The sequence below is a fragment of the Pinus tabuliformis genome, chromosome 8 (genome assembly GCF_031772625.1).
Source record: "Pinus tabuliformis cultivar Carrire ecotype Pingquan chromosome 8, CPIR1, whole genome shotgun sequence".
In the NCBI taxonomy this organism is placed as follows: Eukaryota; Viridiplantae; Streptophyta; class Pinopsida; order Pinales; family Pinaceae; genus Pinus; species Pinus tabuliformis.
The window spans coordinates 1025415871-1025429223 of record NC_142294.1 but is presented as its reverse complement, the minus strand read 5'-3'; positions in this window follow the sequence as shown (position 1 = coordinate 1025429223).

Genomic DNA, 13353 nt, shown 5'->3' with positions numbered 1-13353 from the left:
TGGATGATGAGATACAAGGGAGCCCCACTTCACTTGCCTAAGATGATGAATGCTAGCGTGGTCGAGCTGAAAGCACGTATCCGGAGTCCGATCCGGAACTATGAAGAGCTCTCGCAACTCATCACTAATATACATGCTTCCCATGCACGTGTATTCAAGAGTATGGATGTTGTGGTGCGCGCACATACGATCCCATCTATTGGGACTCTCACCTTGGCGAAGACAAAGGCATAGGTCCGACTAGAGCTTGACTCGTACTTCAACGAGTTGATGCTCATTGCCACTAACCCAGACTTTCCCATCAGTGCAAACATCATGCACAAGTATGTGGTCCAGCTGCATTGAAGAAATTGATGTGCATGCTTGCAGACGAGTTTGACAGAGGAGCCTGAGCAGTGTACCTAGATGCTATGGAGGAAAGAGTCAGGTTCCAGAAAGATGTCACCTTGGAGAACACAGACACCATCACAGACTACCGATCATGGCATCAATATGTTACTGTTGATCAACATGAGGATGTTGAGGGTTTGAACTTCCATGGTTGTCTAAGTCATAGTGATGTCTAGCATGGCTTTCTCAAGCCATTTTGTCTCACATGGTTACATGTGCATTGTAATGTAATGTCTTGTCAAGTGTAAGTCAATTGTTGATAGTTGGATGTAACAATCATATAGTAGATGAAGAGTCATGAGGGTAGATGAACTTTCACAAAGGGGAATGTCAAGGGTCACCCCACCCTTTGCTATAAATAGTCCCTCGTGACTCATTGTAAAGGATTTTGGTCAACCAAGCTTCTGATAAGACTATCTTGGAGAGAGATTTGAAAATATTGTAATGAGCCTTGAATTCTCCATTGCGCAAATCTAGTACATCTCTTTGGAGGAGTAGGCGGTTGTGGCTGTAACGTTCCGCTGTCAGAACTAGTAGTTGGACATGGATGTATTATATGACTGGAACTTACACTTCTTAATATAACAAGAGCTAGCCCGTTTCATAAATATGTTATATTGTATTTTATGCTATCTAGTTTACTCTAAATGATATATGTATCTGTTTACTTACACATGCATGTGTAGTTATATGTGTATGTATTTTTGAATCTTGCTGACATGTGTTGTTGGTTTAACCATCACTTTGGATTTCTAGCTAACTTTCCTTCCATGTTGTGATGCATATTTTCTCGTGTGTTCCGTTCTTAACTGCATGTTATCACATGTTTCCAAGGGGCGCACTCATCTCAACCCCTGTGTGTTAGAACCTCTCATGTATCTTCCTTGACTAATTGCAGCTGTCAAACCCTTGCTACCAACAGAGTTATCTTACTTGCCTCTGTGCGAAATAATGGTCAAGGCATTAACGTACGACCCACTACTGGGACTCCTACACCAAACTATCTGAGGTATAATTGGGACTTCTTACTGGGGAGATCCCCTGACATGTTGGCGGGTCCAACACCGTCAACATTTCTGGTGCAAGAAGGATGGCCAGATGACAAGCTGTGTTCTCTCATCATGTTTTAAACCTTCGTATATCTTTCATGGAGTCTTGCACTCTTCTCCCTCCGCGATGTTTTTCGAACCACGAAGATGTCACCATCACGAGGGAGTTTTTCGATCACTTGTCCATTTACACATATGATGGTGAAGGCGAAGGGGCCCGGCCTGAGTTCTTACATGACTTTATTTCCATGCTTCATGAGGAAGATGGATGTTCTGACGAATAGGCCAATTTATTGCTTGCATACACACTTCATGAATCTCCACATGAATCGACTATGGATTTTTGGCAGCACTTCCATGATTTGTAGTTTCAAGTTCTGAAGAGCCCGATGAAATTTTTCTATCTTTGGGGCCGATTCGAGTATTGTGTTAAGAAATCTTCTCGTCCAAAGAAGAAGTTTGAAATCAAGCCTCGCTCAACATTCTTCAGTGATGGAGTTGCGCAATTTCAGACAGATGCGGTCACTGTCACAAGTGACTGTCCGCCATCCCCTCATCAAACAACTCCACCACCACAGAGGGATGTTCAAGATCATGCTCACACACTTGTTGAGCTTTCACATCCTCCCAACATCACTTCTCTTAATTTTCGCACAAATTTGGTTGTGAGTCCATCGAGTTATAATATGAATTTTGTTCCACAACCTTCGTCTTCGCACTCAGCTGTTCCTCCTAGTGATACTATCTTGTGTTCTTCCATTCTAAACTTTATGCTTGTTGTGAATGAGGAACAAGCAACTGACAGAGTTGGTGTTGCACAACCAACATGCGATGTCATTCATGAAGAGTATGAGTGGGAGCTTGAGCATCAACACTCGGTGAAGGATGAGTCTCTTCCGTCCGAGCACCCTCCATCCCTTCTTGACATATTTGGTGAACCTGCCATCCATGATTTCGCATGTGTATCCATCCACAAATGCACCCATCGTTGATCACTTGCAGGACACACCGGATGTTAGTCCATCATTCGACAACGAAGAGGATAAGTTATTCATTGAAAATCCACTTGATATTTCATCTGCATTTTCTAGAAACACAGAGGATGAATTTGTTTGCTTATCATATACCCCTCGGTTGGATTCATCAAATCATGAGTATGCCAATGAAATTATTGATTTTTCTGATCATCGCTGTCGTGATCCATTTTCTTCCATATTCGATTACGATCACGATTCTATCGTAGTTGATTTTTCAAATCAATCGGTCTATGATGATCTATCTGAAAATGAAGTTGAAACACTCCACGCTGTCAATGCACTTCAGCTTGAGCTGATGGTTATGTCAGGCCCTTGCTGTCCAGGGGTCGGTTTCACTTTTGATCACAAAATTGATCAATCACCGAAGGCTCCTCATCACTCATCTGTATGCATTGAAGATCAATCTCACACACAGATCATGCTTCCTCCACTCGAACTGCATGATCCCATCGCTCATGCATTGGAGGAATCTTACATTGCAAGCACACATGCACGGAGCAAGTTGTCTTTGTTTCTTTCATTTGCTTGCATGTCATAGTCAAGAATGTGCATATGATGCACATATGGACATAGTGTCGCACAACACCATGATAAGTCCACAAAATGCTCATCATGCACTTGTACTCACTTATGTCCCGTGGGAACTTTGAAACATGAAGTGTGGTTGTATTCATTGTTATATCTTTCTCGCTTCCTGCTTCGCACAACCGGGTTACTCGTGGACCAAGCCTTCACCAACATGGGTCAACCAATGCGATGATGGCTGCATTGGAAATATCACTTCACATGATCAGGCCCATGCACCATTAGCTTCGGAGTAGGAGTAGTGTTTTCTTTCAGTTGGTTTGCTTGCATGCTTGTCTTCTTATTATTTTGTTTGTTTGTTTGTCTGCTTGCTTGTTTGCTTACCCACTTTTATTTTGCTTTTTCTTCTGCTTCTACTTTTCTTTGTTGTTTGTTTGCTTGTTTTGTTTGTAGGTTAGTTTCGCATGAAACCATGTGTGACTCTTGAAACAGGCTGAGTGAAGTACAAGGGGCCTTGTACAACTATCACTACTTTGTTATATGCCATCCTAACTCTGTATGAAGAACTTGTTACTTTTTGAATTTTTGACCGGAGAATCCACAGTTGTTACTTTTAGTCCGTGATACGTCAATGGAAAATACGTACTGTTAGAAGTGATCCTTGGTGAAAACACAACGCTTGCACGCTATCTAGTATCACCTACTCTATTCGGTTGTTTTTGGGTTAACCCTTGTCAGCTTATTAAAGTAGAGTAAGGTGAGGGGGAAAACCTTAATAGGCATGTGAGAGGTATAATAAACTACTTCTCTACAGGAAAAACCTCTTCTTCTATCAATACGTCAGGATCCCTCTTCCGCCTCTGAAATGAATAAGTGCTATGCACAGTTATGAAAAAATGAAAAGGGAAAAACTTCAAAATGAAAAATGAATAAGGCAAAACAAGAGAAAGGCTTCCTACGTAGAGAGGTGATGCAAGTAACTCCACCTGGGTACTGAACAGGCTTGCTGGTAGCGGAGCCATGCTTGTGTTCCTATGTGACTCCGCTGGGGTACTGTCTAGGCCTGTTGGCAGCGAAGCCACACCAGAAATGAAACTAAGACACTGATGACTATTCTGCTTGCGCACCAATATACCCCTTAACCCCAAATGAAACAATTGTGTTGCCTTGGATTGGAATGTGTGTTAATCGAATGAGAGCTTCGCAAATGCTATCTAACAATCAGGCTAGTGTGAAACCAAGACGAACTAAGAACTGAACAATACTTCCAGAGGTGTTGGACTTGTTTTTAATGAACAAGGTCCATTAAGAGAGTTAGAGTTATACCAATGTGTAACCAAGTGTTGTAGTAGCTACAACCACCCTCCAAAATTTTTCCTTAGCTTCGTTTCGGAGCCTCCCTACCAACCTTTCACAACACAGTGTCCTGCTTCATCATGTACACAAGATTCAGTAATTTTCCTTGCAAAATGACAACCTATCTATCAAATCTTGATGCATTCCCCTCACAGGATGTTCCTTTGCACTTGGTCCAGTTGTAGGCTGAGCAACTCCTTCAAGAAATTGCATAATTCTGGAGGGCAAATAGCCTTCTCTCCAGAAATTACAGAATTCTACTTGGAAACCTACTAGGCTCCAGAATTGCGCAATTCTGCTAGTTAGGCTTCATCCAAAAAAATTTGCAATTCTTCCTAGCAGGGTTGCTCAACCCACGAATTACACAATCTTGGGTAGCAATCAACTGCTCTACCCAGAAATTGCACAAATCTCCTAGGCATCCAACCTATCTTCCATCTAGAAATGCACATTTTCTCCCAGCAGTTGAGCGGCCTCTTGCATGTGTAGTTGGGTTGACTAGTTCCTCCTGGGACCAAGGAAACTTGAATTGCATGCATGGCTTGTTTTTTCCTGGAATAGAAAAAGGAAACATGCAAAAAGAATCCCTTAATTCAGGGAGCTATTTTTAGGAATTGTAGGTTACATGTAAAGATCGTTTTAGAATTTCCCTCCAAGTGTCACTTTTTCCTAGATTTGTGGCATGCGCGTCATGAGCCAAAACTTATTTATTCGACGCATCATAACTCATTATTTCACATCGATCTTGGAGCTCTGACATCCCACATCACATCCACGACTCTTTAACACATCCGACTCAACTATTCACAGGTAAGTGGTCTCAACTTCTCTTTTTCAAAATTTTTGTCGCTTTTTGTGTTTTCACTTGTGTGAGTGCTATTTTCTTGATTTATTTGAATGCTTGTCATTGTTTGCATGCATACTAACTTTTACTAGCACCGTTTCAGTTTTCGTTGCTATCTCACTATTGTCGTATGCATCAAACTGTTTTGCATAAACAGTCGCCAATTCGACGACTTGCTTCACCCACATGCATGTTGTTCTATTTTATGAATCTTTCATTTAATGTTTTTGTGCATGATCAATCACTTCTGCTTTCACTCAGTATCGACATGCATTCGCTTTCACATTTTCTTTCAGTTTCCCGTCGGCGAGTTTGGCCAGCCTTGGCCCAGACTCTGCCTCACCAAGACAACATTGCGCAATCTAGAGAAGGAAGGCTCTGTGTCCATCTCCATAAATGTGAATTTCTGCCCATGAACTATCCTCCAGGACTATTTTGCACATTTTTGAGGGACAATAACTGATGGCCCAAAAAATTACGCAATGCGGTCACTGAGCCTGCAATCATTGCCAGTTGGAATTGCGCATTGTGTTTTTCCAGTAGTAGCCTGGATTACACATTGCACAAATCTTGCAGCCAGTCTTACCTCCTAGACAACCCAGATTACCTTTTGTGCATTTCTGGCAGCCAGTCATCCAACCTCCAAGAATAAATTGTGCAATCTTTTCCTATCAATCCCCTGATATGTGTCATGTCATTCCCGAATTTGATTTGGTATTCGCTGACATATTTCTTGCCATGCATGTCGCTTTGTCTCCAGATATTTTAGGTGTTCATCTACCTCTTAGAAGTGTAGGAACCAATGGCTTCCAAGAGATTAGGATCAAGGGACACTGATGGAAGTGAAACTCGACCAACAGTTGAGCGAGTGTCCTCAAGTCTACTAATTTATGAAGATACCAATTTGTTTCTAGACTAGGACATCATGCTGAAATGACAAGAGGTAAATGAAGCATTTGCAGGCACTTTTAGGGAAGACCTCAAAGACCTCTAGGTGTATGTGAACATTCACAAGTCCGTCTTGTACCCAATTGCATGAAGATACCCCACATTCCCATGTGCGGACATGATACACTTGATCCTCTCACACACTGATCCCAAGATGATGATTTTGAGCAGTGTCAGCGGGATGGAGATTACAACCTTCTGGGCACAGGATTATGATGATATGTATCAGATGTTGTAGCCCGCGACTATCATGGAGGCTCCCTTCAACTTACCCAACAACAGTTCCAGCTCCAGAGACATTATGAAGAACTGGGTAAAGGAGCTGGATAGATTCAAGATGACACCCAACCAGATATACAAGGCGAAGATACTGCAGAATGCGTATCAATACTTGGTCATATTTTCATGTCGACTGTATGGCCAAGAAAGCACGGAAACCATATTTTAGGGGCTAATGTTCAGTGGGCTAATTTTCCATGATTTTTCCACAAAAAAGATTCGCCAATTTCCAATTTTATAAAAGACGATTATGGCCAATTAGGGAAAGAAAATTTTCCATCCAAAACTGACGGAAACCTTCCCAAAGAGTTGGGTGATCGTGCTGGACCAACTGGATAGAGAAGGGAAAGCATATAACTGGTCCGACATGTTGGCTCATTAGCTAAAGGAATAGGTAACAAAGGCTCGACAGTCACCTGGAGGTATACAAGTAGAGGTATAAATGTTCGCCTACATCTTAGATGCAATTTGTTCTCGACAGGAGTTCCTAGCTTGGAGTGGGCATGGTCGCCAATAGAGACTGCTGTGAACAAGTATTATAAGTTGTTGTTCGAATGCAGCTTCAGAGGAGTTATCACATGGTTGTTCGATTATTTTGTCACCTCGGTTTACAAGATGATATTCAAACATGATCCTTCCTGCATGTTGAAGGCAACAATGGAGGCACTGATAGAAATTACCGATTGGTATGCCTCATCGTCCAACGCCTTCATACGAATTTTTAGCGCGGAGAAACCTCTGCATGTTCTACCAAAGTTTGCCTTGGAAATACTCATCATGCAGGAAGTAGCATATCACATCTCAGTAGGATTGACAACTAGATTGCATCGAAGAAGAATGCACCTTGGCTCACTCTTCCATTACGGATTTGGTTATACGAGATTTGGAGTTTCAAGAAAGCGAAATCCAAAGCATAATAGATGAAGAAGTATCCATTCAACCTCCAAAGTTACAATCCGTATGACCCAAATTGTTGTAGGTTTTAACCCCGTACAAAAATTACTTGCATACGAATTCTAAAACACATAAAATAAACAATGCGAGAGCATAACACATAAAACACATATACATAGAGATTTTCCCCTGGATCCCAAAACCGAGACTACCAGCTTGATTTTTCATTATGTTCCTTTCAATGTTAAAATACATATTTATACATGTCGAAGCATCCAATACCATTGACCGAAAAACCATCGCATCCAAAACCATGGACCGAAAACCATCGCGTTCAAAAACATGTGCAAAAATCATGCACAAAACCATAGGTGGGTCCGCCCAACCTAACATAGGGTCCAAAACCAAAATTTCCCTGGGCGCTACCCCGGACCCCATAAAGTGGGGTTACGGGTGCTCCTCAAACCCCCTGTGACCTCCCCCCCTCCAACCTCTGGTTAACTACGTGGGCTAGTCATAGAAAGAATATAACACAACCCAAAAATTATCTTGTGAAAGATCACTGCACGAGAGTATAATTCAACTGGATCTAGAGGGAATTTCATTGGGTGGAGGACAACCCATGGAGATATTGCTACATTTTCTCCAGACCCAATGAATAGGTCAGCTTCGCTATGGAGTGGTTAGCGAAGAAACGTGAAGTAACATCTTGGAGAGAACTAGCACGAGAAGCAACAACAACAATAGAAGCAAGCATACCAGTGTGCAACAAGGGTAAGATGAAGATTGTCAATCGTATGGAGGAAGAGCAAAGCTGCAAGTTCTGAGCAGATCCACTTGTGTACAAAGCAGCTTTGGCTATAGAGGCAAAGAGGAAACAACACAATAAGAGAATCACACAAAGGTAGAAGGATAAGAGAAGAATGGAGGAAACAGAGAAGGAGTTGCATGAGTTGAAGGAACAACTCCAGAAGGAACACGATTTGCACAAACGAGAGAGGGAATCATGAAAATAATAGGTACAATAGGGGAAAAACATGTGCAAACATATGAAACAATGCCCATACTAGTAGTGGACTGATTAGAACAACTGGCATCAGGCTGATAGGGTGAACCATCGCAGGAGCAAGACTTCCCTCGTGAGATAGAGAAAACACTTCAACAATTGGATACAGATATGGAGCAATGGGAATTGGAACAGGACATTGACCTCATGCCTCACCACCAAGAGGTCAACTTACCCACTTCACTACATCCAGAAGATGAGCAAGTCTCAAGCGAACAAGGAGGCACCAAGATCTTTGGAGATGAGCCAGAAGGAGAGATGCACAACATCTCATTCGACGAGTATCAACATAGAGTTGTGTAGTTTCGTAGAGTGTCAACTCTGGATGATCATACATCTCCTACGCAAGTTAAGGAATGAGTGATTGTGTCTGACATGCACAAACATCCAACAACCTTGGCCGATGCTACCAGAGTGTATTTCGAAGCCACTAGCTCAAGTGTTCGCTTTCTGATAGCTGAGAATGAGCGAATGGCTGAGGAACTACAAACATCTAAGCAAGGAGGAGAGTTGGTGACAACATCTGCCTGAGCTGAATTGAAGTATTGTACCTTGACACAATTATGTGAGAATTGTACTCCAAGTATGGTACTCTGCATAAGGCGGTCGTCCATCTCAACGGATGGTAACAACGATGTGTTATAAGAGTAGGTATCTTGGTGAACTTGCATGATGCTGTTGATTACATGCAAACATGGACGATGAGATACAAGGGAGCCTCGCTTCACTTGCCTAAGATGATGATGGCTCGTATTTGGAGTTAGATCCAGAACAATGAAGAGCTCCTGTAACTCATCACTAGTATACAGGCTTCCCATGCATGTGTATTCAAGAGTATGGATGTTGTGGTGTGTGCACATGCGATCCCATCTATTGGGACTCTCATCCAGGCGAAGAAAAAGGCACAGGTCCGAATAGAGCTTGACTCATACTTTGACAAGTTGATGCGCATTATCACCAGCCCAGACTTGCCCATCAGTGTAGACATTGTGCACAAGTATGTTGCTGGTTTATCTTCATTGAAGACAATGATGCGCATACTTACATACGAGTTTGACAGAGGAGCACGAGCATTGTACTCGGATGCTATGGAGGCAAGAGTTAGGTTCTAGAAAGATGTCACCTTGGAGAACACGGACACCATCATGGACTACTGATCTTGGAATTAGTATGTTACTGTTGATCAGCACAAGGATGTTGAGGAGTTGGACTTCTATGGTTGTCTAAGTCATAGTTATGTCTAGCATAGCTTGATCAAGCCATTTAGTCTCACATGGGTACATGTGCATTGTAATGTAATGTCTTTTCAAGTGTAAGTCAAGTGTCGATAGTTGGATGTAACAGTCATAGAGTAGATGAAAAGTCATGAGGATAGATGAACTATCACAAAGGGGAATGTCAAGGGTCACCCCACCCTTAGCTATAAATAGTCCCTCATGACTCATTGTAAAGGATTTTGGTCAGCCAAGCTTCTGATAAGACTATCTTGGAGAGAGCTTGGACAATATTGTAACGAGCCTTGACTTCTCCACTGTGCAGAGCTAGCACATCTCTTTGGAGGAGCAGGTGGTTGTGGCTGTAACGTTCCCCTATCGGAACTAGTGGTTGGACATGGATGTATTGTATGATTGGAACTTACACTTCTTAATATAACAGGAGCCAACATGTTTCATGCATACGTTGTATTGTATTATATGCTATCTAGTTTACTTTAAATGATATATGTATCTGTTTACTTACGCATGCATGTATAACTATCTGTGTATGTATGTATGAATCTTTCTGAAATGTGCTGTTGGTTTAACCATAACTTTGGATTGCTAGCTAACTTGACTTCCATGTTGTGATGCATCTTTGCTCATGTGTTCCCTTCTTAACTTTGTGCTATCATAGGTTTCCAAGGGGCGCACTCATCTATACCCTCGTTTGTTAGAACCTCTCATGCATCTTCCTTGACTCGCTGCAGCTGTCACACCCTTGCTACCAACATAGTTATCTTACTTTCCCTATGGCGAAATCGTGGTCAAAGCATTACCGTATGAACCACTGCTGGGACTCCTACACCAAATGATCTGAGGTCTAATTGGGACTTCTTGCCTAAGATATCCATTGACATGTTGGCGGGTCCAACACTGTCAACATTTCTGGCACTAGAAGGAGGGCTAGATGACAAGCTATGTCCTCTCATCTTGTTTTGAACCTTTGCATATATTTCATGGATTCTTGCACTCTTCTCCCTCCGTGATGTTTTTCGAACCACGAAAATGTCACCATCACGCGAGAGTTTTTCGATCAATTGTCCATTTACACGTATGATGGTGAAGGCAAAGTGGTCTGACCTGAGTTCTTAAATGAATTTATTTCCATGATTCACGAGGAAGATGGATGCTTTGACGAACATGCCAGCTCGCTGCTTGCATACATACTTCATGAATCTCCACATTGATGGCTGTGTAGCCTACCGGCTAACAACGTGCACTCACTTGAGCACTTCTGTGATCTCATTGAAGACACTTTCTATCATTTTGATCCAGACCCTCTTGAGAAAAAATTGTTACAACAATGGAAGGCTCCACATGAATCAACTATGGATTTTTGGCAGTTCTTTTGTGATTTGCAGTTTCAATCTTCGAAGAGCCAGATGAATTTTTTCTATCTTTTGGACCGATTCTAGTACTGTGTTAAGAAATATGCTCGTCCCAAGAAGAAGTTTGAAATCAACCCTCGCTCAACATTCTTCAGTGATGGAGCTGCATAATCTCATACGGATGCGGTCACTGTCACAAGTGACTGTCCAACATCCCCTCATCAAATAGCTCCACCACCGCAAAGGGATGTTGAAGATCATGCTTACACACCTATTGAGTTGTCACATCCTCCTAACATCACTTATCTTAATATTCGCGCAGAGTTGGTTTTGAGTCCATCGAGTTGTCATATGCATTTTGTTCCACAACCTCTGTCTTTGCACTCGGCTGTTCCTCTTAATGATACTGGCTTGTGTTCTTCCATTTCGGACTCTACGCTTGTTGTGAACTAGGAACAAGCCACTGACAGAGTTGGTGTTGCACAACCATCATGCACTATCAGTCATCAAGAATATGAGTGGGAGCTTGAGCATCAACACTCGGCGAAGGATGACCCCCTTCTGTCCGAGCACCCTCCGTTCCTTCCTGACATCTTTGGTGAACCTTCCATCCATTATTTCACATGTGTATCTTCATCCACAGATGCACCCATCGTTGATCACTCGCAGGACACACCAGATGTCAGTCCATCATTTGACATTGGAGAGGATACATTATTCATTGAGATCCACTTGATCTTTCATCTGCCTTTTCTGGAAATAGAGAGGATGAATTTGTTTTCTTGTCATATACCCCTCTATTTCATTCATCAGAGCATGAGGATGGCAATGAAATCACTGATTTTTCTGATCATGGATGTCATGATCCATTTTCTCCCATATTCGATCACGTTAATGATTCTATCTAGTTTATTTTTTGAAGCCAACGGTCTATGATGATATATCTGACAATGAAGTTGAAACACTCCAGGCTGTCGAGGCACTTCAACCTGAGCTGATGGTTATTTAAGGCCCTCGCTGTCCGGAGGTCGGTTTCACTTATGATCAGGAAATTGATCAATCACCCAAGGCTCCTCATCACTCATCTGTATGCATTGAAGATCAATCTCACACACAGATCATGCTTCCTCCATTCATGCTGCACGATCCCATCGCTCATGCATTGGATGAATCTTACATTGAAAGCACATGTGCACGACACAAGTTGTATTTGTTTCATTCATTTGCTTGCATGTCACAGTCAAGAATGTGCGTATGATTCACAACTGCACGTAGTGTCGCACAACACCATGATAAGTCCACAGATTGCTCGTCATGCACTTGCACTCACTTATGTCCCGTGGGCACTTTGGAACACAAAGTGTGGTTGTATTCATTGTTATATCTTTCTCGCTTGGTGGTTCGCACAACCGGGTTGCTCACAGATCAAGACTTCACCAACATGGGTCAACCAATGCAATGGTGGTTGCATTGGAAATATCACTTCACATGATCAGGCTCGTGCACCGTTAGCTTAGCAGTAGGAGTAGTGTTTGCTTTCATGCTTGTATTCTTACTTGTTTTGTTTGTTTGTTTGTATGCTTTCTTGTTTGCTTACTAGCTTTTCTTTTTCTTTTTCTTTTCTTCTTTTATTTTTTGTTTGTTAGCTTGTTTTGTTCGTAGGTTAGTTTCGCATGAAAGCATGTATGACTCTTGAAACAAGCTGAGTGAAGTACAAGGGGCCTTGTACAACTATCAGTACTTGGTTATCTGTCATCTTGACTCTATATGAATAAATTGTTACTTTTAGTCCATGATATGTCAATGGAAAATACGTACTGTTCGAAGTGAATCGTGGTGAAAACACAACGCTTGCGCGCTATCTAGTATCACTTACTCTAGTCGGTTGTTTTTGGGTTCTCTTGTCAGCTTAGTCAATTAGAGTAAGGTGAGGGGGAAAAATTTAACATGCACATCAGAGGTATAATAAAATACTTCTCTGCAGGAACAACATCTTTTGCTATCAAGAAGGCGGGATCCCTCTTTTGCCTCTGAAATGAATAAGTGCTATGCACAGTTATGAAAAAATCGAAATGAAAAATGAATAAGGTGAAAGAAGAGAAAGGCTTCCTACGTAGAGAGGTGATGCAAGTAACTCTGCCAGGGTATTGACCATGATTGCTGGTAGAGAAGCCATGCTGGTGTTCCTATGTGACTCCACCAGGGTACTATCTAGACCTGTTGGCAGCGAAGCCACACCAAAGATGAAACTAAGACTCTGACGACCATTTTGCTTATGCACCAATATACCCCTCAACCCCAATCAAAACAAATATGTTGCCTTGGATTGGAATGTGTGTTAATCGACTAAGAGCTTTGCAAATGCTATCTTACAATCA